Raw genomic sequence first — 26,355 nt, 5'->3', positions numbered from 1 at the left:
CCCTCGCACTTACATTATTTTCCATTTGCCTCTCGTTTTCCTCTCCCCCACTTCACCCTTGCCGTTTTATTCGGCCCCTCTTTCCCAATCTCCTATCTCTCGTTCGCTTGCCTTTTTGTTTGCTTGTGTGTTGGATTGCTTGTCGCCATGGCACAAGATAATACCAAATTGTGTGACTTTTCCAATACCAATAATAATGATTTCCTTAGTACTCTGATTGCTCCCCTTAATGATGCTGAGTCTTGTGAAATCAATGCTGCTTTGCTGAATCTTGTTATGAAAGATCAATTCTCCGGCCTTCTGAGTGAAGATGCCGCTACCCATCTAAACAACTTTGTTGATTTGTGTGAGATGCAAAAGAAGAAAGATACGGATAATGATATTGTTAAATTGAATTTATTTCCGTTTTCACTTAGAGATCGTGCTAAAGTTTGGTTTTCGTCTTTGCCTAAGAATAGTATTGATTCATGGAATAAGTGCAAAGATGCTTTTATCTCTAAGTATTTTCTTCCCGCTAAGATCATCTCTCTTAGGAATGATATTATGAATTTTAAACAACTTGATCATGAGCATGTTGCCCAATCTTGGGAAAGAATGAAATTGATGATTCACAATTGCCCTACTCATGGTTTGAATTTATGGATGATTATACAAAATTTTTATGCCGGATTGAACTTTGCTTCTAGAAATCTTTTAGATTCGGCCGCGGGAGGCACGTTTATGGAAATCACTTTAGGGGAAGCTACTAAACTCCTTGATAATATTATGGCTAATTATTCTCAATGGCACACCAAAAGATCTACTAGTAAAAAAGTGCATGCTATAGAAGAAATTAATGTTTTGAGTGGAAAGATGGATGAACTTATGAAATTGTTTGTTACTAAGAGTGCTTCTATTGATCCCAATGATATGCCTTTGTCTACTTTGATTGAGAATAATAGTGAATCTATGGATGTGAATTTTGTTGGAAGGAATAATTTTGGTAACAATGCTTATAGAGGAAACTTTAATCCTAGACCGTTCCCTAGTAATTCCTCTAATAATTATGGAAATTCCTACAATAATTCTTATGGTAATTTTAATAAGATGCCCTCTGATCTTGAGAATAGTGTGAAAGAATTTATGATCTCTCAAAAGAATTTTAATGCCTTGCTTGAAGAAAAATTGCTTAAAGTCGATGATTTGGCTAGAAACGTTGATAGACTTTCGATAGATGTTGATTCTTTGAAACTTAGATCTGCTCCTCCTAAGCATGATATCAATGAGTCTCTCAAAGCTATGAGAATTTCCATTGATGAGTGCAAAGAAAGAACCGCTAGATTGCGTGCTAAGAAAGATTGCTTTGTAAAGGCGTGTTCTTCTAGTTCCTATGAAAATAATGATGAAGATCTAAAAGTTATTGATGTGTCCCCTATTAAATATTTATTTTGCAATATGAATCTTAATCATGATGGGACTGGAGATGAGTCAACTTTAGTTAAAAGGCATCCTAATGATTCGGAGTTTTTAGATCTTAATGCTAAATTTGGTAAAAGTGGGATTGGAGAGGTCAAGACTTTAAATAGCATTGAACCCACTATCTTGGATTTCAAGGAATTTAATTATGATAATTGTTCTTTAAAAGATTGTGTTTCCTTGTTGCAATCCGTTGTGAATTCTCCTCATGCTTATAGTCAAAATAAAGCTTTTACCAAACATATTGTTGATGCCTTAATGCAATCTTATGATGAAAAACTTAATTTGGAAGTTTCTATACCTAGAAAACTTTATGACGAGTGGGAACCTACTATAAAGATTAAAATTAGAGGTCATGAGTGTTATGCTTTATGTGATTTGGGTGCTAGTGTTTCCACGATTCCGAAAACTTTATGTGATATTCTAGGTTTCCATGATCTTGATGATTGCACTTTAAATTTGCACCTTGCGGATTCCACTATTAAAAAGCCTATGGGAAGAATCAATGATGTTCTTATTGTTGCAAATAGGAATTATGTGCTCATAGATTTTATTGTGCTTGACATAGATTGCAATCTTTCTTGTCCTATTATTCTTGGTAGACCTTTCCGTAGAACGATTGGTGCGATTATTTATATGAAGGAAGGGAATATTAGATTCCAATTTCCATTAAGGAAAGGTATGGAGCACTTTCCAAGAAAGAAAGTCAAATTACCTTATGAATCTATCATGCGAGCCACTTATGAATTGAGTGCCAAAGACGGCACTACTTAGATCTATCCTCGCTTTTATGCCTAGCTAGGGGCGTTAAACGATAGCGCTAGTTGGGAGGCAACCCAATTTTCTTTGTGTTTTTTGTTTTTGCTTCTGTTTATTAATAAATTTATCATCTACCTTCTGTTTAGATGTGTTTTTATGTTTTAATTAGTGTTTGTGCCAAGTAAAACCTATAGGACAACCTATGGTGATAGTTAATTTGATTCTGCTGAAAAACAGAAACTTTGCGCGCACGAGAAATTTTTTAGTAAATCACAGAAAAGTGCTTTGGCGTTGATTCTTTTTTCTGTAGATCAATAGACAAATTTCCTAGGACTTCCTATTTTGGTAGAATTTTTGGTGTTCCAGAAGTTTGCGTTAGTTACAGATTACTACAGACTGTTCTGTTTTTGACAGATTCTATTTTTCGTGTGTTGTTTGCTTATTTTGATGCATCTATGGCTAGTAAAATAGTTTATAAACCATAGAGAAGTTGCAATAAAGTAGGTTTAACACCAATACAAATAAAGAATTAGTTCATTACAGTACCTTAAAGTGGTGTTTTGTTTTCTTTCGCTAACGGGTCTCACGGGATTTCTGTTGAGTTTTGTGTTGTGAAGTTTTCAAGTTTTGGGTAAAGATTTGATGGACTATGGAATAAGGAGTGGCAAGAGCCTAAGCTTGGGGATGCCCATGGCACCCCAAGATAATCAACAGTAGCCAAAAGCCTAAGCTTGGGGATGCCCCGGGAAGACATCCCCTCTTTCGTCTTCGTTTATCAGTAACTTTACTTGGAGCTAAATTTTTATTCACCACATGATATGTGCTTTGCTTGGAGCGTCTTGTATGATACTAGTCTTTGCTTTTTAGTTTACCACAATCATCCTTGCTGTGCACACCTTTTGGGAGAAGCCCACTTGATTGAAACTTGTTAGAATACGCTATGTGCTTCACTTATATCTTTTGAGCTAGATAGTTTTTGCTCTAGTGCTTCACTTATATTTTTTAGAGCATGGCGGTGGCTTAATTTTGAAGAAATTGTTGATCTCTCATGCTTCACTTATATTATTTTGAGAGTCTCTTAGAACAGCATGGTATTTGCTTTGGTTATGAATTTGGTCCTAGAATGATGAGCATCCAGGTTCGGTATAATAAAAACTATCATAGAAAGTGAATTGGATGCTATGATCAATTTGATGCTTGATAATTGTTTTGAGATATAGAAGTGGTGATATTAGAGTCATGCTAGTTGGGTGATTATGAATTTAAAGAATACTTGTGTTGAAGTTTGTGATTCCCGTAGCATGCACATATGGTGAACCACTTTGTGATGAAGTCGGAGCATAATTTATTTATTGATTGTCTTCCTTATGAGTGGCGGTCGGGGACGAGCGATGGTCTTTTCCTACCAATCTATCCCCCTAGGAGCATTCGCGTAGTGCTTGGTTTTTGATGACTTGTAGATTTTATGCAATAAGTACATGAGTTCTTTATGACTAATGTTGAGTCCATGGATTATACGCACTCTCACCCTTCCACCATTGCTAGCCTCTCTTGTGTCGTGCAACTTTCGCCGGTAGCATACACCCACCATATACCTTCCTCAAAACAGCCACCATACCTACCTATTATGGCATTTCCATAGCCATTCCGAGATATATTGCCATGCAACTTTCCACCATTCCGTTTATATGACACGCATCATCATTGTCATATTGCTCTTTGCATGATCATGTAGTTGACATCGTATTTGTGGCAAGGCCACCTCCATAATTTTCATACATGTCACTCTTGATTCATTGCATATCCCGGTACACTGCCGGAGGCATTCATATAGAGTCATATCTTGTTCTAAATATTGAATTGTAATCTTGAGTTGTAAATAAATAAAAGTGTGATGATCTTCATTATTAGAGCATTGTCCCATTGAGGAAAGGATGATGGAGACTATGATTCCCCCACAAGTCGGGATGAGACTTCGGACTTAAAAAAAAGGAGAGAAAGGCAAAAAAAGAAGAAAGGCCAAACAAAAAAATGAGAGAAAAAGAGAGAAGGGACAATGCTACTATCCTTTTTACCACACTTGCGCTACAAAGTAGCACCATGATCTTCATGATAGAGAGTCTCCTATGTTGTCACTTTCATTTACTAGTGGGAATTTTCATTATAGAACTTGGCTTGTATATTCCAATGATGGGCTTCCTCAAAATTCCCTAGGTCTTCGTGAGCAAGCGAGTTGGATGCACACCCACTTAGTTTCTTTCGTTGAGCTTTCATACATTTATAGCTCTAGTGCATCCGTTGCATGGCAATCCCTACTCACTCACATTGATATCTATTAATGGGCATCTCCATAGCCCGTTGATACGCCTAGTTGATGTGAGACTATCTTCTTTTTTGTCTTCTCCACAACCACCATTCTATTCCACATAAAATGCTATGTCCATGGCTCACGCTCATGTATTGCGTGAAAGGTTGAAAAAGTTTGAGATTACCGAAGTATGAAACAATTGCTTGGCTTGTCATCGGGGTTGTGCATGATTAAATACTTTGTGTATTGAAGATAGAGCATAGCCAGACTATATGATTTTGTAGGGATAACTTTCTTTAGCCATGCTATTTTGAGAAGACATGATTACTTTGATTAGTATGCTTGAAGTATTACTATTTCTTATGTCAATATGAACTTTTATTTTGAATCATTTGGATCTGAACATTCATGCCACAATAAATAAAATTACATTGAGAATTATGCCAGGTAGCATTCCACATCAAAAATTCTGTTTTTATCATTTACCTACTCGAGGACGAGCAGGAATTAAGCTTGGGGATGCTTGATACGTCTCCAACGTATATATAATTTTTGATTGTTCCATGCTATTATATTACCTGTTTTGGATGTTTATGGGCTTTACTTTACACATTTATATCACTTTTGGGACTAACCTACTAACCGGAGGCCCAGCCCGTATTGCTGTTTTTTTGCCTATTTCAGTGTTTCGAAGAAAAGGAATATCAAACGGAGTCCAAACGGAATGAAACCTTTGGGGGCATGATTTTTGGAACGAACGTGATCCAGAGGACTTGGAATGGAAGTCAAGCAACCACCGAGGCGGCCACGAGGGTGGAGGGCGCGCCCTCCCTTACTGGGCGCGCCCCCTATCTCGTGGGCCCCTCAAGCATCCACCGACCTACTTCTTCCTCCTTTATATACCAACGTACCCCGAGAACATCAGAAGCGACCACGAAAACCTAATTCAATCGCCGCAACCTTTTGTATCCGCGGGATCCCATCTTGGAGCCTTCGCCGGCGCTCCGCCGGAGGGGGAATCAATCATGGAAGGCCTCTACATCATCTCCAAGGCCTCTCCGATGAGTCGTGAGTCGTTTACCTCAGACCTTCGTGTCCATAGTTATTAGCTAGATGGCTTCTTCTCTCTCTTTGGATCTCAATACAAAGTTCTCCTTGATTTTCTTGGAGATTTATTCGATGTAACTCTTTTTGCGATGTGTTTGTCGAGATCCGATGAATTGTGGGTTTATGATCAAGTTTATCTATGAGAAATATTTGAATCTTTTCTGAATTCTTTTATGTGTGATTAAGTTATCTTCGCAAGTCTCTTCGAATTATCAGTTTGGTTTGGCCTACTAGATTTATCTTTCTTGCAATGGGAGAAGTGCTTAGCTTTGGGTTCAATCTTGCGGTGTCCTTTCCCAGTGACAGCAGGGGCAGCAAGGCACGTATTGTATTGTTGCCATCGAGGATAAAAAGATGGGGTTTATATCATATTGAATGAGTTTATCCCTCTACATCATGTCATCTTTCTTAATGCGTTACTCTGTTCTTTATGAACTTAATACTCCAGATGCATGCTGGATAGTGGTCGATGTGTGGAGTAATAGTTGTAGATCCAGAATCGTTTCGGTCTACTTGTCACAGACGTGATGCCTATATACATGATCATGCCTAGATAATCTCATAATTATTCGCTTTTCTATCATTTGCTCGACAGTAATTTGTTCACCCACCGTAATACTTATGCTATCTTGAGAGAAGCCACTAGTGAAACCTCTGCCCCCCGGGTCTATATTTTATCATATACGTTTGCCACCTACTTTTATTTGCATCTTTACTTTTCCAATCTATATCATAAAATACCAAAAATATATTTATCTTATCATATTATCTCTATCAGATCTCACTTTCTCAAGTGGCCGTGAAGGGATTGACAACCCCTTTATTGCGTTGGTTGCGAGTTCTTGTTTGTTTGTGTAGGTGCGTGGGACTTTTGAGGAGCCTCCTACTAGATTGATACCTTGGTTCTCAAAAACTGAGGGAAATACTTACGCTACTATGCTGCATCACCCTTTCCTCTTCAAGGAAAACCAACGCAAGCTCAAGACGTAGCAGTCCTCTCTCTTTCTCTCCATCTCTCTCTCTCTTTGTGTGTGTGCGTGGGGGGGGGGGTCTTTCTAGTTCGCATGCATATATACTCCATCTATAGGTCTCTCTCGCACACTATGTATGATTCTCTAGTCCAAGCTAGATATCTTGGGTGCACTCATCGTACGCACACAAATTCCTTGGCTCGTTGCCCGTAACTCTCTCACGCACCACTCTATCGTCTCGGAGCTCTTCCCCCTCTCTCTCAAACTCTCCATCTACCTGGGTCATACATACACATGCATATCTCACTCACACTCGATAGGCCCATCTAAAACTCTGTCTCTCTCCCTCGTTCTCTCTCCATCTCACACGCACACACACACAATCTCATGCCTAGCTAGCCAAGTATGATTGTCTCTCACTCAATTGTAGGCACACGCAGTCCCCCCTATATGTATATGACTAGCTAATCTTAGTCTCCATCACAAACATGTGCATGGTCTATCTCGATTTCTCTCGGGGCATCTTTCTATCACGCACGCACCTCCCTCGATCTCCCACCCATATAGTCCCGTCACGATCTCGAGGGGGTCTCTCTATCACAAACACACCCTCTCGCCCTCCCCATGCGTCCATGTTCTCCATGTGTGCCTCTCGACCTTTGTTCCTTGTTGGCCAGACCTCTATTGGACATGTGCTATAGGGGTGTCTCTCTCCGTTGCAAACAATCACACACCAGCTATCTTCGTGTATCTCCTCGCCTCGCTTTTCTATCTCGGAGATGCATGTGTGATATGTTCGCCTAAGAAACGAAAAAACACACACTCTCTCTAATTTATCGTTTGTTGTCACTTTCTCTTTCATACACATACTCTTTTTGCACACTTACTCATTCTCCTTCACATGCACTTGATCCCTCTCGAGTTAGGCACTATCCTCGGTCCGTAGCATATTGATTTATTGAAAAGTCAAACATCACAAAGTTTGACCATGTATGTGGAGAAAAACAATTACATCTGGAACGACAAACATATACCATTAGATTCACCATGAGATGTAGTTTAGTATGATGTATCTTTGGTATTGAAGATATAAATAACATTTGTGTAAACCTGATCAAAGTTTCCAAAGTTTGACTTCTAAAAAAATTACATGCAATGCATTATCGAGCGGATGGAATATCTCTTTCCCCCTCTCACCTATCTGACGCACCACTCAGCCTTGTCGGGGCTCCTCAATCTCTCTCAATCTTTATATCTCCCTGGTTCACACATACACATGTCTCGCTTGAGCTATACATATAGACCCATCCAACACTCTCCGCCCTTGTTCTCTCTCTATGTGACACGCACCCCCCTAATAAGTACCATAATCCCTCACTCCATCATAGGCGCAAGCACTCCCCCTAAGTATGATTATCTCTCACTAGCCATCAGGAACACACGTATTGTCTCCTTCCATCCATACGTCTATCTCGATATCTCTCGGGGTATCTTCTATCGCGCACACACCTTGTCACTCGATCTCCCACCCATGTAGTCCCATCACGATCTCCAGGGGATCTCTCTATGACAAACATACACTCTCTCCTCCCCATGTCTGCATTTTCTCCGTACGTCTCTCTCGACCTCTCTCCCTTGTTTGTCAGACCCCTCTTGGTCACGTGCTGGGGTCTTGCTCTCTCGGTTGCAAACAACCACACACTATCTCCTCACCTTGCTTCCGTTGTCGAAGATGCATGTGTGATATGTTTGCATAAGACACACACGTTTTTTCTCGACTTTTATCGAGTGTTGTCCATGTCTCTTTCACACACGCACACACACTTTTTTCACTCACTCTTTCTATTTCACTCTCTCTCTCTCTAGTTAGGGACTCTCTCACGTCCATAAGCATATGGATGTTTTGAAAAGTCAAACCTCAGAAAAGTTTGACCAGGTATATGTGGAGATAAACATTTACATCATGAAAGATCATTAGATTCATCACAAAATGTACTTACTTCATACTATCATTTACCTTTGGTATTGTAGATATAAGTAATTTCTTTATAAACTTGGTCAAAGTTTCAAAAGTTTGACTTTAAAAAAAATGTTGGAACTACATTATCGAACGGAGGGAGTAGCTCTTTCTCTCTCTCTCTCTCTGCTATCTCTCACGGGCCTCCCCTCCAACACGAACACTCTATACCGACGAATTATACGCTCACGGAGTCAGCGTATAGCTCTGTATATTGTTTAGTTGACCGGTCAACCAGTCCACATGCTGCCTTGTCAGCTCGTGTTCTGTATCTTCGTGTGCTGGCCCATGTGGTAGTGGTTGAAAATAAGTAAACTAGAGGCCCATCTGACACACGGTGAAGTAAACAAAGTTGAAACCACTCGGGGTAGCACCCCGCACGCTAGTAAATTGAGGGCCCATTGAGGACACACTTCTTCCGCGTGGAGGACGCACTCGCGCACAATTCACCACTGCGTGGTGGCATGCACAGAAGGACGCACTCGCTCACACCCAGCACACAACACACACCAGCACACGTGTACACCGGCGTCGCCGCCGGTTGAGATGGACGGCGAGGCAGCCAACAAGCGGAGGCGGCTCGAGCCAAAACCGCATCCGACGAGCCTGGACTTCATCAGCAGCCTCCTCGACGACACGCTGCTCGTCATCATCGGCCTCCTCCCCACCAAATCTGCCGTGCGGACCGCCCTGCTCTCCCGGTGGTGGTGCCCCCTCTGGCGCCGCGTCCCCTTCAACCTCACCGTCGACAGCTGCCTCTGCGACGTTGATTGCAAACGCATGGCCGCAGTCTCCAAGATCCTTTCATCGCACCCTAGGCCAGCCAGATGCCTTGACATCCGCATGTTCAGTACCAACTGCAAGGTCCAACCCAAGTTTGACGAGTGGTTCTTATCCCCCGCCCTAGATCAGCTCGAGGAGCTCAGCTTTGAAGCTGGACGATGTCGCTCTCTGCCGCCGTCCGCGCTCCGCCTCGCGCCAACGCTGCGCCGCGCCAGCTTCAGCTCCTGCTATCTTCCCCAGATTAATGCTGCGCCCGCCCTTCTTCTCCCTCTACTCAAGCAGCTCGACCTCTTCGACGTTGTCATCTCGAAGAAGGCTATGTCGCACCTGATCCGCAGCTGTACTGCACTCGAGTACCTTCGTCTTGAGCTGATCCACGGGTTCATTAGCCTCCACATCGCCTCGACGAATCTCCGATGGATTTATGTGTCTTGCTGGCCCTGCAACAAGACATCAATTGGGAAGAGATCACTCCAGCTGTTCCACGTTATGGTCATTGAGAATGCGCCTTTCCTTGAGAGATTGCTTGTATCGGATCTAGAAGGTCCAACAAAAATCAGGGTCATTGACGCGCCGAAATTGACAGCATTGGTGCCCTCGTCTGCCAAATTCTCCAAACTCTTTATTGGATCCGTAATCGTTCAGGTACAACACTCATCTTCTTCTCCGTCTTCTTGAAATTCACATTTTTAAATTTCTTCTTGATGTATTTACGACCGTCTTCCAGAAAATGATTCCCACAAGCTTGACCCAGTCTATGCGCACAGTGAAGATCTTGGCAATAAAATCTATCGGCCCCAATCTGGATCAAGTTGTTGGATTCCTTACATGCTTTCTGTCCACGGAGAAGCTACTCATCGAGGTGAAACTTCTTTCCTATTAGTAAACGGTAATCGCAACGTAGCTCAAATTTTTCGTAATTTTCCCAAATTACGATGACAAGTGTTGTTCAAAACTGCATCTACGCACTGCACCGAAAGAAATGTTTTTAGTATTTTTTCTCACGTGATCACCTGCATCATTTTTTTGTTGTACTACTATAGTAGCCTAGGCTAGTCATAGTGGAAAGTAAGGGCTTGTTTGGTTCCAAATAAGTCACCAACTTATAAGTCGAAAAGTGAAAAAAGTGACTTATTTTGCCAAACAGACCCAACTTATAAGTCACCCCAACTTATAAGTCATAAGTTGCTCCACCCCAACTTAAAACTTATAAGTCACCCCCTTTTGCGTGGGTCCCACCACCTTTACATAAAAAACAAGGTGGAAAGGTGTGGCCAGGTGACTTATAAGTCAGGTGACAACCAAACAGGCGTGACTTATAAGTCACTTGTTTTAAGTCAGCTGACTTATAAGTCAGGTGACTTATTGGAACCAAACAGGCCCTAACTTAGACTACTCAAGTAACTCTATGGTTACCCTAAGAGCAAGTACTACCTCCGTCCTGGTTTACTCTTCCTATTTTGTAGTATCAAAATTTGACCATACATTTAACTGGCAAAATGTTAATGCATGTCACTAAGAACTATATCGTTGGATTCGTATTTGAACATAATTTCAAATGCTGTAATTTTTAGTGACATGCATTGGCATTTTCTTACATAAATATATGGTCAAAATTTTATACTAAAGAAGAGGTAGTACAAAAGTGGGCTATAACGGCCCTCCACTATGTAGGCCAAAACACGTGCCAAATTCACTTGTGATGCATTTGGCATTGATGCCCCTCCATTGCTCACCTGGTGCCCCAATCTGGATCACGTACTTTGCTCCGGTGCCAAATTAACTCACGCAATGAAAAAACACTTGCGTGGGAGAGAGAGGACCGAGGCAATAAAGAAAAACTTGTTTGGGAGAGTGAGAGGCTGGTGTAGTTGGTTTGATTGATTTGTTTATACATGTGGGTCTGTGTGCACATCGGTGCCAACTCTCTCACATCGCGAGAGAGGTGCCAAAATCTTTTGATTTGACATCGACGCGTATTATGTGGCATACTTTTGCGAAATATGGCATCGGCCACATAGTGGAAGGCAACAAATGCCCAAGCTCTTCACGTACTCCTAGGTAAATGAGAGGAAAGAGAAAGAGAGAGAGAGTGAAAAAATATCACTAGCCAGCCAACCCTATCGTATGAGCGAATGATATTGGTACCTCTTGATGACACGGTAATCTTATACAGCCAGCTGCTCTAATATGTTCTCTTCTTCTGCAGATAAAAAAAGATCCGAATGTGAAAAATGTGCTGCACTATAACAATCTCATCGAATGCCTTGATCTCCATCTTACAAAAATTGATTTGATCGACAACCGAGGCAGCACATCTTAGATTAAATTGGCAAGGTTCTTTGTTCGGGAGGCAAGTGTGCTCATGGTAATGAGGTTTGGCATTCTCTGGCGCAACAATGAATGGCGTGCTGATCATCGCAAGCGTCTAAGCCTAAATGACAAAGTCTCCGCAGAAGCTGAATTTGTTTTTAAAACATCAAGTGGCCAGAGACTCGAAAAGTTATTTGCCCATTAGTGACTTGTCAGGGCGGTGGATTTTAGTTTGTACGATAATGCTACATCCACTTAAAGTAACGAAAGTTCTTACGTAAACTTCCTAGTAATTCCCTCTTCGTAGGTGCAACATTACCCCTAACATAATATCAGTTTGAAATTTGTAATATTGCCGTGTCCTATTCCTGCGTTTTCAAAATCCTGCGAATCAAACAGGTCCTGAGTTGGTGATGATGTTGTGTCTTCCATCTTTCACCAATAGCCGTCGATCTAGATCTGACACATACAAACCAAACTTCTCCAGTTTTGAAAAAAGATGCCCACACTTGTTCCCTATTTACAAACAACTCCTTGTCTCCCACAATCAGCCTTATATCCTCCCCACCACATCTAGAAGGCCATGGAAAAATATGGCACGATGGCCGCTGCCGGCGCCGTCCACCCCCCAATCTTGGTGTTCCGTGCAATGCACGGGCATCTACGCACGGGAAATTATGTCGAACACGGCTAGTTGTAAGCAGGCTAGGTCTACGACCATGATGATAGTGACTGCAGACGGTGAGGCTGAAACTATGATATGCCGAACACGGCGCCTATACTCAGGTGTCATCTCCGGCTTAGGGTCTTGTCACTTCACTGTGAGGAGCAACACGTAATAATTTGACCAACGGGTAGTACATTGCTACTACATTGGTAGTACTACTACTACTAGTACTAGCACCACCATCTGGATTTAGTAGTACTACCACGTCCATCTGGATTTAGTATTTGACTAGCAATATCTAGTAATGGATGTCACAAAAAATGTACTACTCCCTCTGTAAATAAATACATGGTGTATTGTTTTATTCCTATCAGCGAGATAACTTAATGTCTTTTTGCTACTTAATAGGATTACATGCAATGAACTAACCACTGCATGTGATGTTTGGTAGTCTCAAATCATTGAAAGCATGCACGGGCACGGAGGGGATGCAGCTTCATTGACTTACTGCACCTGCCTTTGGGTGTATGACACGTGGGTCCAATGGGTGGTTGGCCAACCTGTCATATAGCCAAAGGTAGGTGCAGTAGAGGGGCGAGGAGTAGATGGCCAACACGCACGTGAATTCAACGCAGTCTGCACTTCTCATATAAAGGCTCCCGCCAGTCCAATCTACGAAATCCTACGCACCTACGCACCCAAGGGCAAGAGTGATCACTCCAATCGCAAGATCAGTTGACTAGAAGCTAGACCCATGGAGGCGATGAGCACGAGCATCAGCCGGCTATGCCAGATGGTCCACAACGTCGGCCTGCGGCCCGACACCGAGGAACATCTCCAGGTAGTGCTTGAGGCTGCCAGGGTGAGGGGCCGCTTGGACGACAGCTTTGTCTCCTTGTTCGACGAGGTCCTCGTCGGCTTCCTCGACAAGTTCATCGTCGTCAAGAAGCTCACGGACGACCTTGACGTACGCCTCCAGCCCACGCGCCCAAGCTCTATGATGCCTGCCACCCTCAACGGCCTCTATGGTGACAACTTCTTCGATGCACTGGTGGCCCTGCGACTGCCCACCGTCGCGCCGGAGAATGTCCACCTCGAGGTCGCGCTCGCCGCGCAGCGCCTGGCGCAACAAGACACCATCGACATAATCACCCACGTCTACACGCAAATTGTCCACAAGGACTACTACATGCAAGAGGAGAACGATAGGACGCTAGCCTTCTTGGAGCGCAGGGCAACCTTGGACGACATTGTTCAGAAGCACGTTGAGCTTGCCGCCAACGCCGCTGCTCCTCACACGTCGGTTGGTGACCCGGTGCACTAGGGCGTGAGCATGTCTTTGATGGATCCGTATGTATCTTTATCTTTCCGTCAAATCCATGTAGTAGTATATGGTACTACTAGTAATTATCTTACCTTTCGCATCAACTTCATAATTTTCCTACGTACTCCATGCATGAACCACGCCAGAACCAAACTTCTCATTACTCTAGGGAAAATCGTTATTTCTATCTATCGGTCGCGCCATCAGAACCAAATTTTACAAGTTACAAGTTCAAAAGGAAAAGCCTGCTGTGTTCGTGTCGCACTCCCACACGGTTGGTTCGGCACGCCGCTCAAGGGGGAATGCGTGCTGTGTTGCATTTTCACTTACAAGTTGGACCGCAGTTGAGAAAACCGACTATCGGCAAACCCCCACCCCGCCCACCGCGCAATGGCTGAGAAAACAGGAGGGAGAAGAGATGGCTGTAGCACGGACTCCAAGAAAATTGGTGTCGGATGGGACTCGTGTGGGTGGCGTGTGCCGTACTGCTAGACATGAATGCTAGTTATGGCCCATGCCACCACACTATATCGAGGTGCTGGTTACGTAGAACAAATTTCCTGGAGTCCGTGCTCAGCCCTCCTCTATCTCTCTTCTCACCAGCCATCAGACGCGCGGAGCCCATCGTTTGTTTGCTCATATGCGGTCCCACATGTCAGTGAAAACTCAAGAGGACCCACTGAACCTGCACATCTTTCACCTCGACGTGCTGGTGATGAAAAACAAATCCAATAAAGATCTTCGGTGGCCGCTTTTGGAGTTACTCAAGAGTAGTAAGATTCTATTTACAGTTTAACCCAAGATGCACATCACGTGGCTTCAACTACCACTCTATTTTCTTGCATGACCCGACCTGGATGCTGGATGTCCCACGTGTCGGCAAAAGGAGGAAGAACTCAACCAAATCTTCGGTTGTGCTCTCGGATTAGACTAGTTGTGGTAACTTAAAATTTTATTGTGTAGAATGGATGCAAGTTTTGGTATTGGGAAGAAGAGTACAACGATATATTGATAGAGCGCAATTTAGTAGATGTTCTAGCACTTTTAGCTAGCATAGAGGCTAGAGATGAGACTAGTGCACTTGTTGATGGAATAGAGGCTAGACACGTCTACTTCTTTACACTCGAAGAAGAAAGAAGCACGCAGGATCGAGCCTCTGTAGATCAACAATGAATGAATCGAGAAGGCACTAATCCAACTTATAGGAGCGATTATGGAAGTTGGATATCTTCTAAAATGTATTCTTCTGGTTCTTGTTTTTCTAGTCAAAATTTTGGTGACGTATTTCCATGTACCAAAAAATCAATGATGAAAAAAAGATATGTGTTCGCAAAGAAAAATGTACGCGGCCGGGATGCGTCCGCTCGTTCGGCGCACGACCACCGCATCCGAGAAATGGCCCGGACATGACCACATTGCCCTACCCAAACGGACAGAATCCGGGCAAAACGGAGGTCCGTTTGGGGTCGTGCATTGGAGTTGGCCTTACAAGTGGGACCGCAGTTGAGGAAACCGACTATCGGCAAACCCCCACCTCGCCCGCCGTGCGATGGCTGAGTTAGAGAAACGACGAGGTTGAAGAGATTGTTGTAGCACGGACTCCAAGAAATATGGTGTCAGATGGAAGTCGTGCTGGTGGTGTGTGTCGTACTCCTGGACGTGAATGCTTGTTCTGGCCCATGCCACCCTACTACTCCGACTACTACTCCTACTACTCCTATCAAGGATTCGAGGTGCTGGTTACATACAGCGAACACATTAACATATGGCCCACCTCACGCTGTGGCCAAATTTCCTGGAGTCTGTGCTAGGTTAAAAAGTGTTCTTTGTGAGGACGGGTGGCTGGTCTCAAGTTTAAAACTTGTTGTATTACGTACGTAGACGTAGAGATAGTGCAGCATGTGAAGCTAGTACAAATAGTGTACTATTGTTGATTGGCCTCATCCGATAACCTGTTGCAATGCACGTACAATTGTGTATTCGGAAAATATTTTTTTGCCTCGTCACAGCACCCACTCAGAGAAGCGACTCAAAAGCCATTCATAAATTTAGTAAGTTTATCATAGGCATATCATTTTATTACATACAACAGGTCATCAACCCACAACGACAACGAGGATACATTATAAATACTAAAGTTTTCATCACACAACAAATAACAAGCAATGAAATGAACTTCAACTCAACCAATCCTCGGCGTTGGAAACGCTTGCTTTGAACCACAAGCAATTCTCTGGGAAGAGCCAGCTACTGTCAATCTCAAGACCAACGCAGGACTGATCATCCAGGCTGAAGCGGCCTACTATATCACGACCAGGGTAGGGAACCACCGCAATGTCCGACGTATAGATACAGTTGCTTCTCATAAATGGTAGTAACGTTGTGTCAACAGCAGTTGGATCGCCTTTCACCATCATTGGATAGTTTTGTCCAAGGAAGAGCGAGTTTGCTCCAAGACTATCAATACTGTACCAGGGAGAAGGTGTTGGCGCTAGCACACTAGTATCCATCCTGAATACGATGCAACGGGTGTTGGAATAGGTCCGGAGAGTGCGACCATGGGAGACAACACCTGCTCCCTCAGTAGTAACATCAGCAGTGGGCTGTATACAGACAAGAAGTGGTGATCCATTGGAATTAGTTGCCAGCCGCCAGTGAGCATATGGGCCCTGCTCGTCCTCATGCTTGTGATCATCACCATCGTCATCTCCCCCTTGGTTATAAAATTTTTCAAGTATAGGTGGTGGAATGTTCACAGGACCTTGGAAACACAAGAAGATGGTTAATTAGTAGAGAAGGGAAACTTGCTAACTCGCATGCATGTGGATGAAACAATTATAATTACGGTGGAAGACAAATGTACTAAAACTACGAGGATCCCATGCAAAAACAGTGCCACGAGTGGTGGCAGCAAACACAAGACCCTCGTATTCAATTGCATCACAGTACACATCCGTGTAGAGAAACTGATTTTTGAGCAATATCCATCCAGTCGAACCATGAAGGACGGCAACAAACTTGTCGAAGATAGCAACAACTTGATAGTTCTTGTAATTCCAAGAGTGGTTGGGAACTCGAGAAATTGCTATCTTCCGTAGACGACAGTCACCATGATCATATTTGAACGTACTTAGATCATCTGTGTGCTCAACCTCAGGGCACTCGGAGATTTTTGGAAGTGGAATCCGCTGATGAGTGTACACATTCACAAGTTCCCACTCGCAATTGTACCCAATCTCCATTTGCGCCTGCCCAAGCCTTGCCCTCAAGCGATGGAATCTTAACATCATACGTATCATTATCAAGTGGCATCAACTAGCACAAGGCGAGGCTTCCCTCGTCCCCGCGCCAGTCAGCAGGGTCACGACGAAGAAGATAGGTGAGATCAAACCGCTCCTAGACCATTGGGTTCCTTGTAATGATGTTATTAGTTGAGTCGAGAATGTTCTTGAACGAACCTGCCATGCTAGCCGAGGTGATGACGTTGCACCGATCAGTGAGTTCCCCCACCACGTCATCTTTCAGATTGGGGCAAGAATAACGGGGTCCTTTCAGGCTTGTTCCCTCCATGAAGAAGACGATCGAACAATGGCAGAAGGAAGGGTGAAGGCAAATGGAGGAGGGAGGAAGAGCGTGCGACAACAATTCCAAATCGAGAGGGAAAGGCGAAGAGTCAGTGGACAGTTGCTAGTTTGCCATGATACACGAAGAGGCGCCCCGGCCTACACGTCCTTTCAGAAATTGTACAAAAGGACTCGCCGTCGTCTCACTGACATATTGAAACGGGACCACATGTCAACGAAACATGGTGTGTAATTTCTCGTGCAAAATGCGGTCTCGCCGCATTGGCCCGAGGTGCCGCATTAGTTATCGACCTTTATTTTTTTTTCTCCCTCCGTCTAGGTGTATAAGTCATCTTAGGTTGTGCACCGCGACCAAGGCGGAGGGGAAAACGAGAGAACTTAATGTCTTTTTGCTAATTAATAGCATTGCATGCAATGAAATAACCACTGCATGTCATCTTCGTTAGTCTCAAGTCATTAAAAGCATGCACGGCCCACATATCTTATTGGTGATACGTCATGAAACAAGAAACGAGGAGGGAGTTAATGTACCATGCCTAAGTGTTTTGGGATTATTTCGTTTTTGTAAGGTGACTTACACACCTAGACGGAGGGAGTAACATACAATCTGAGTGGATTGCTCCTGTGGTCATCACACATGAGCGGATATATAGGTGGGCTAGGTGGGCAGGCGGCAACAATCTAAGTGCTAAAAGAGTTGATCTCGAAAAAGAGTTGATCCAATGCTTGGTTTTGTTTGGATTTTCCAACTATGACCATTGGATAGAGTGAATCAATGTCTTACGTTCAAAGTTATTCTCATACTCCCTCCGTCTAGGTTTATAAGTCATCTTAGGTTGTGCACCGCGAGCAAGGCGGAGGGGAAAATGAGAGAACTTAATGTATTTTTGCTAATTAATAGCATTGCATGCAATGAAATAACCACTGCATGTCATCTTTGTTAGTCTCAAGTCATTAAAAGTATGCACGGCCCACATCTTTTATTGGTTGATACGTCATGAAACAAGAAACGAGGAGGGAGTTAATGTACCGTGCCTAAGTGTTTTGGGATTAAGTATTTCATTTTCGTAAGGTGACTTACACAGCTAGACGAAGGGAGTACTATAGAATGGTATAGGAACATGGAGAGATTTGGTTGATTTTATATCGCTTAATAATATAAAATATTATGGGTGCAGACGCTCCACCCCGAGGTTTGTAGCTCCTTCTCGATCGTCGGGAATCTATGTTCTTCCACTCTTTCGTGTAAGACATGAGCTTTGTTCATCCTATTGCCAACACGCGGGACACCCATATGCCTCCATTTTAAAAAAATCTTACTATCTGCCTCCATGACACGCGGGACATCTAGCATCAAGGTGGCGTGTCATGCAAGAAAATGGAGATATGCAGTGCGTAAGTGAGTCGTGCACTTCGATGGCACCTAGTACTACGCAATATTTTTTCTCCTCGATGGCACGTGAATAGTGCACGCACTCAATGGTAGAGCACGGGATGGTAGCCATGGACATGGTCGGCCCTTTTTGAAGAGAGTACTAATAAATAACTTTGATGTGTCCCGTCAACTCGCAGAACAACGAGAAGCTTGCTTACTACGCCTTCTCCCTCGCCAACGCGTGCGCGGTGGCTCGCAGCACCAGGAGAAACTTTTTCTTACAAGCGGTGGATGTGTAGCAGTTCATTTGGTGTCAGATTGCCAGAAGTACTACTGTAGTACCATCATTATTGTTCGACTTCTGTAAGAGGAGAAGAGCCAAGCGCAAGCTCACCTACTAACCTAGTACAGTACTACTATAGCCAAAGCTGGTCCACCTTTTTAGAGCATGGTTAATTAATATAGGCGGCTCTTGCAGCGGCACATCATTTAGAGCAAGTACTCTCTTCGTAGGAACAAAGGAAGTGAAACAAAAGTTGGATTGGATGCTAGATTGCCAATTAAAACATGATTACATAGGGAAAAAATCCTATAGCATTCTATCCTATGAATCAAACGACCAATGTAGGAAAATTATGAGGGGGGGTCTCTCCAACAGTGTTCCTTGGCTCGCACCTAGCATCACGGTGGTCGAACTTGGAGTCATTCATCTGGTACACGTGGCATCTCAGATCTGGACACAAGGTGACGCGACCTCTCACTTCCTCCGCCATTTGAAGCGGCGCGCCGGTGGAGGGCTAGCATACTCCAAATATCCAGGCAACATATGTGGATTACGTCCCATTTTTGTTCTGTTTAGCCACCTTTTTTCTATCTGAGGACAACAAACCGATCGACCTGGTCATTCTCTATTGTGTTGTCATGCCTTTCTACCCTTCTTCGACCAAGAGACACGAGACTCGTTCCTTAGCTACTAATTTTCCCCTTTTCAACCTAGATGCGGGTTCGATGCGTACTATCTCAGACAATACAGTCTCCCTTCCTTTCCTTATTCAACCCAGACATGGATTAGTCTGCATGAAGTAGGGTTTCCTTTAATAGTGCAAATTAAGGTTTTCGTTTGCGTGACCAGTAGAGCAGAGGATAGCAAATTGGGAAGATGGTGGAGTGGAAAAAGATCCACACGCAGCGACGTGGCAGATGGGGCAATAGAACAAGGGTATGGTTCGAAAAGAGGTAGCATACCTGAGGGTCGGCGGGAAGTGGCTTCGCTCGTGGTCGTCGTCCTCCGCACGCACTACGGCAGCGAGCTTGGGGACAGAGGCCATCCCGCGCGGGAGCTAGGTCTGAGAGGACGGCCTTGTCGTCAGTGCGTGACCTCGCTCGCCGACGACGAGTGCGTCAACGCTGCACGTCCTTTTTTCCCTGGTGGATCTGTGACCACCGGTTAGGAGGGAGAGAGAGGCCGTCTTTTTTAGATCTGGAGAGAGGGTGATAGTGTGAGAAGCAAGTGGGCAGCCCTTAGCAAGAAAGCTCTGAAGCTCCAGCCTATATATCTTTTTTATACTACTAGTACTAGAGGTGGAGTAGTGGTAGAGTAGTTTATATTTTCTCTGCAAACAGTACCAGTTAGTCGTGCTTCAAAACTGAACGGCACGCCATTAAAAAAATAAAGTCGAGAAATAATGCGGCACTTCGGGCCAGCGCGGCCAGATCGCATTTTGCACAAGAAATTACACACCATGTTTCGTTGACATGTGGTCCCGTTCCAACATGTCAGTGAGACGACGACGAGTCCTTTTGTACAATTTCTGAAAGGACGTGTAGGCCGGGGCGCCTCTTCGTGTACTGTGGCAAACTGGCAACCGTCCACCGACTCTTCGCCTTTCCCTCTCGATTTGGAACTGCTGTCACACGCTCTTCCTCCCTCCTCCATTTGCCTTCACCCTTCCTTCTGCCATTGTTCGATCGTCTTCTCCATGGAGGGAACAAGCCGGAAACGACCCCGTTATTCTTGCCGTGATCTGAAAGATGACGTGGTGGAGGAACTCATTGATCGGTGCGACATCATCACCTCGGCTAGCATGGCAGGTTCGTTCAAGCCCATTCTCGACTCAACTAATAACATCATTACAAGGAACCCAAGGGTCCAGGAGCGGTTTGATCTCCCTTATATTCTTCGCTATAAGCCTGTTCGCATGGGCGCGGACGACGGAGGCCTCGCCTTGTGCAAGTTGATGCCGCTTGATAATGATACGTGTGATGTCAAGATGCCATCGCTTAAGGGTAAGGCCTGGGCTGGCGCAAATGGAGATTGGGTTGTTTATATTGGGTACAATTGCGAGTGCGAACTTGTGAATGTGTACACTCATCAGTGGATTCCACTTCCAAAAATCTCAGAGTGCCCTGAGGTTGAGCACACAGATGATCTATGTACGTTCAATACGATCATGGTGACTGTCGTCTACTGAAGATAGCAATTTGTCGAGTTCCCAACCGCTCCTGGAATTACGAGAACTATGTGAAGGAAATATGCCCTAGAGGCAATAATAAAGTATTATTTATTTCCTTATATCATTATACATGTTTATTATTCATGCTAGGATTGTATTAACCGGAAACATAATACATGTGTGAATACATAGACAAACAGTGTGTCACTAGTATGCCTCTACTTGACTAGCTCGATAATCAAAGATGGTTATGTTTCCTAGCCATAGACATGAGTTGTCATTTGATTAACGGGATCACCTCATTAGGAGAATGAAGTGATTGACTTGACCCATTCCGTTAGCTTAACACTCGATCGTTTAGTATGTTGCTATTGCTTTCTTCATGACTTATACATGTACCTATGACTATGAGATTACGCAACTCCCGTTTACCGGAGGAACACTTTGTGTGCTACCAAATGTCACAACGTAACTGGGTGATTGTAAAGGTGCTCTACAGGTGTCTCCGAAGGTACTTGTTGGGTTGGCGTATTTCGAGATTAGGATTTGTCACTCCGATTGTCGGAGAGGTATCTCTGGGCCCACTCGGTAATGTACATCACTATAAGCCTTGCAAGCATTGTAACTAATGAGTTAGTTGCGGGATGATGTATTACGGAACGAGTAAAGAGACTTGCCGGTAACGAGATTGAACTAGGTATCGAGATACCGACGATCGAATCTCGGGCAAGTAACATACCGATGACAAAGGGAACAACGTATGTTGTTATGCGGTCTGACCGATAAAGATCTTCGTAGAATATGTGGGAGCCAATATGAGCATCCAGGTTCCGCTATTGGTTATTGACCGGAGAGGTGTCTCGGTCATGTCTACATAGTTCTCGAACCCGTAGGGTCCGCTCGCTTAACGTTACGATGACGGTTATATTATGAGTTTATGTGTTTTGATATACCGAAGGAGTTCGGAGTCCCGGATGAGATCGGGGACATGATGAGGAGTCTCGAAATGGCCGAGACGTAAAGATCGATATATTGGACGACTATATTCGGACTTCGGAAAGGTTCCGAGTGATGCGGGTATTTTTCGGAGTACCGGAGAGTTACGGGAATTCGTATTGGGCCTTAATGGGCCATACGGGAAAGGAGAGAAAGGCCCCAAAGGGTGGCCGCACCCCTCCCCATGGACTAGTCCGAATTGGACTAGGGAGGGGGCGCCCCCTTCCTTCTTTCTCCTTCTCCCTTTTCCAACTCCAACAAGGAAAGGAGGAGTCCTACTCCCGGTGGGAGTAGGACTCCCCCCTTGGCGCGCCCTCCTCCTTGGCCGGCGGCCTCCCCCCTTGCTCCTTTATATACGGGGGCAGGGGGACACCCCATGGACACACAATTGATATACGATATTTTAGCCGTGTGTGGTGCCCCCCTCCACCATATTACACCTCGATAATATCGTTGCGGAGCTTAGGCGAAGCCCTGCGTCGGTAGAACATCATCATCGTCACCACGCCGTCGTGCTGACGAAACTCTCCCTCAACACTCGGCTGGATCAGAGTTCGAGGGACGTCATCGAGCTGAACGTGTGCTGAACTCGGAGGTGCCGTGCGTTCGGTACTTGATCGGTCGGATCGTGAAGACGTACGACTACATCAACCGCGTTGTGATAACGCTTCCGCTTTCGGTCTACGAGGGTACGTGGACAACACTCTCCCCTCTCGTTGCTCTGCATCACCATGATCTTGCGTGTGCGTAGGAATTTTTTTGAAATTACTACGTTCCCCAACAGTGGCATCCGAGCCTGGTTTTATGCGTTGATGCTATGCACGAGTAGAACACAAGTGAGTTTTGGGCGATATAAGTCATACTGCTTACCAGCATGTCATACTTTGGTTCGGCGGTATTGTGAGATGAAGCGGCCCGGACCAACATTACGTGTACGCTTACGCGAGACCGGTTTCACCGTTGCGAGAACTCGTTGCTTAAAGGTGACTGGCGGGTGTCTGTCTCTCTCACTTTAGTTGAATCGAGTGTGGCTACGCCCGGTCCTTGCGAAGGTTAAAACAGCACCAACTTGACAAACTATCGTTGTGGTTTTGATGCGGAGGTAAGAACGGTTCTTGCTAAGCCCGTAGCAGCCACGTAAAACTTGCAACAACAAAGTAGAGGACGTCTAACTTGTTTTTGCAGGGCATGTTGTGATGTGATATGGTCAAAGCATGATGCTAAATTTATTGTATGAGATGATCATGTTTTGTAACCGAGTTATCGGCAACTGGCAGGAGGCATATAGTTGTCGCTTTATTGTATGAAATGCAATCGCCATGTAATTGTTTTAATTTATCACTAAGCGGTGGCGATAGTCGTAAAAGCAATAAGTTGGCGAGACGACAACGATACTACGATGGAGATCAAGGTGTCGCGCTAGTGACGATCGTGATCATGACGGTGCTTCGGAGATGGAGATCACAAGCACAAGATGATGATGGCCATATCATATCACTTATATTGATTGCGTGTGATGTTAATCTTTTATGCATCTTATCTTGCTTTGATTGACGGTAGCATTATAAGATGATCTCTCACTAAAATTTCAAGATAAAAGTGTTCTCCCTGAGTATGCACCGTTGCGAAAGTTCTTCGTGCTGAGACACCATGTGATGATCGGGTGTGACAGGCTCTACGTTCAAATACAACGGGTGCAAAACAGTTGCACACGCGGAATACTCAGGTTAAACTTGACGAGCCTAGCATATGCAGATATGGCCTCGGAACACGGAGACCGAAAGGTCGAGCGTGAATCATATAGTAGATATGATCAACATAGTGATGTTCACCATTGAAACTACCCCGTCTCACGTGATGATCGGACACGGTTTAGTTGATTTGGATCACGTGGTCACTTAGAGGATTAGAGGGATGTCTATCTAAGTGGGAGTTCTTAAGTAATATGATTAATTGAACTTAAATTTATCATGAACTTAGTCCTGATAGTATTTTGAAAATTATGTTGTAGATCAATAGCTCGCGTTGTTGCTTCCCTGTGTTTATTTTTGATATGTTCCTAGAGAAAAATTATGTTGAAAGATGTTAGTAGCAAAGATGCGGATTGGATCCGTGATCTGAGGATTATCCTCATTGCTGCACAGAAAAATTATGTCCTTGATGCACCGCTAGGTGACAGACCTATTGCAGGAGCAGATGCAGACGTTATGAACGTTTGGCTAGCTCAGTATGATGACTACTTGATAGTTTAGTGCACCATGCTTAACGGCTTAGAATCGGGACTTCAAAGACGTTTTGAACGTCATGGACCATATGAGATGGTCCAGGAGTTGAAGTTAATATTTCAAGCAAATACCCGAGTTGAGAGATATGAAGTCTCCAACAAGTTCTATAGCTAAAATATGGAGGAGAATAGCTCAAGCAGTGAGCATGTGCTCAGATTGTCTGGGAACTACAATCGCTTGAATCAAGTGGGATTTATTCTTCCAGATAAAATAGTGATTGACAGAATTCTCTAGTCACCATCACCAAGTTAGTAGAACTTCGTGATGAACTATAGTATGCAAGGGATGACGAAAGTAATTCCCGAGCTCTTCGTGATGCTAAAATCGACGAAGGTAGAAATCAAGAAAAACATCAAGTGTTGATGGTTGACGAGACCACTAGTTTCAAGTAAAGGGCAAAGGGAAGAAGGGCAACTTCAAGAAGAACGGCAAGCAAGTTGCTGCTCAAGTGAAGAAGCCTAAGTCTGTTCCTAAGCCTGAGACTAAGTGCTTCTACTGCAAAGGGACTGGTCACTGGAAGCGGAACTACCCCAACTATTTGGTGGATAAGAAGGATGGCAAAGTGAACAAAGGTATATTGGATATACATGTTATTGATGTCTACTTTACTAGTGTTTATAGCAACCCCTCGGTATTTGATACTGGTTCAGTTGCTAAGAGTAGTAACTCGAAACGGGAGTTGCAGAATAAACAAAGACTAGTAAAAGGCGAGGTGACGATGTGTATTGGAAGTAGTTCCAAGATTGATATGATCATCATCGCACACTCCCTGTACTTCCGGGATTAGTGTTGAAACTAAATAAGTGTTATTTGGTGTTTGCGTTGAGCATGAATATGATTTGATCATGTTTGTTGCAATACGGTTATTCATTTAAATTAGAGAATAATTGTTGTTCTGTTTACATGAATAAAACCTTCTATGGTCATACACCCAATAAAATGGTTTGTTGGATCTCAATCGTAGTGATACACATATTCATAATAATGAAGCCAAAAGATGCAAAGTTAATAATGATAGTGCAATTTATTTGTGGCACTGCCGTTTAGGTCATATTGGTGTAAAGCGCATGAAGAAACTCCATACTGATGGGATTTTGGAATCACTTGATGCTTGCGAACCGTGCCTCATGGGCAAGATGACTAAACTCCGTTCTCCGGAACTATGGGGAGAGCAACAGATTTGTTGGAAATCATACATACAGATGTATGTGGTCCGATGAATATTGAGGCTCGTAGCAGGTATCATTATTTTCTGACCTTCACAGATGATTTGAGCAGATATGGGTATATCTACTTAATGAAACAGAAGTCTGAAACATTTGAAAAGTTCATATAATTTCAGAGTGAAGCGGAAAATCATCGTAACAAGAAAATAAAGTTTCTACGATCTGATCGTGGAGAAGAGTATTTGAGTTACGAGTTTGGCCTTCAGTTAAAACAATGTGAAATAGTTTCACTACTCATGCCACCTGGAACACCACAGTGTAATGGTGTGTCCAAACATCGTAACCGTACTTTATTAGATATGGTGCGATATATTGATGTCTCTTACCGATCTACCACTATCGTTTTGGGGTTATGCATTAGAGACAGCTGCATTCACGTTAAATAGGGTACCATCTAAATCTGTTGAGACGACATCTTATGAACTGTGGTTTGGCAAGAAACCAAAGTTGTCGTTTCTTAAATGTTTGTGGTTGCGATGCTTATGTGAAAAGGTTTCATCCTGATAAGCTCAAATCCAAATCGGAGAAATGTGTCTTCATAGGATACCCAAAGGAGACAGTTGGGTACACCTTCTATCACAGATCCGAAGGCAAGACATTCGTTGCTAAGAATGGATCCTTTCTAGAGAAGGAGTTTCTCTCGAAAGAAGTGAGTGGGAGGAAAGTAGAACTTGATGAGGTAACTGTACCTGCTCCCTTATTGGAAAGTAGTTCATCACAGAAATTTGTTCC

The sequence above is a fragment of the Triticum aestivum genome, chromosome 2D (genome assembly GCF_018294505.1).
Source record: "Triticum aestivum cultivar Chinese Spring chromosome 2D, IWGSC CS RefSeq v2.1, whole genome shotgun sequence".
NCBI lineage: Eukaryota > Viridiplantae > Streptophyta > Magnoliopsida > Poales > Poaceae > Triticum > Triticum aestivum.
The sequence above is the reverse complement of the archived record's forward strand: the minus strand, read 5'-3'. Positions refer to the sequence as shown.